Genomic DNA, 304 nt, shown 5'->3' with positions numbered 1-304 from the left:
GTGTTTAGAGCTATTTAGACAGGAGGTAAGATTTCCTTTGTCATGTGCTTTGTCTTCTGAATGTTTTGGAAATAAGTTCAAAGTGTTTTCCTGAAGCCGTAGTAGAACATAGGATTTAAAAATGAAATTCAAAGCAGACTACAGCGATTGCATTGGCTGGGAATCGAACCCAGGTCAACTGCTTGAAAGGCAGTTATGCTGACTACTATACCACCAATACACATGTTGTAAAATGTGATGCACTAATAGAAAAACCTGATGGTCCCCAAACTGTTGTTCTTGATGCTTTGTGAAATCATTATAG

At 37.8% G+C, this 304-nt stretch overlaps 1 non-coding gene across 1 annotated transcript; it reads right to left on the bottom strand.

Annotated features, from left to right (window-relative positions):
* Positions 1-148: 148 nt before the first annotated feature.
* Positions 149-220, bottom strand: trnae-uuc (transfer RNA glutamic acid (anticodon UUC)). Its single transcript has one exon. It is a non-coding gene; the product is annotated as a tRNA-Glu (tRNA).
* Between the last annotated feature and the right edge of the window lie 84 nt (positions 221-304).

This window comes from Austrofundulus limnaeus, unplaced genomic scaffold, assembly GCF_001266775.1.
Source record: "Austrofundulus limnaeus strain Quisiro unplaced genomic scaffold, Austrofundulus_limnaeus-1.0 Scaffold6685, whole genome shotgun sequence".
NCBI lineage: Eukaryota > Metazoa > Chordata > Actinopteri > Cyprinodontiformes > Rivulidae > Austrofundulus > Austrofundulus limnaeus.
Note: the sequence above shows the minus strand (reverse complement) of the source record. Positions and strands in the feature narration are given on the sequence as shown.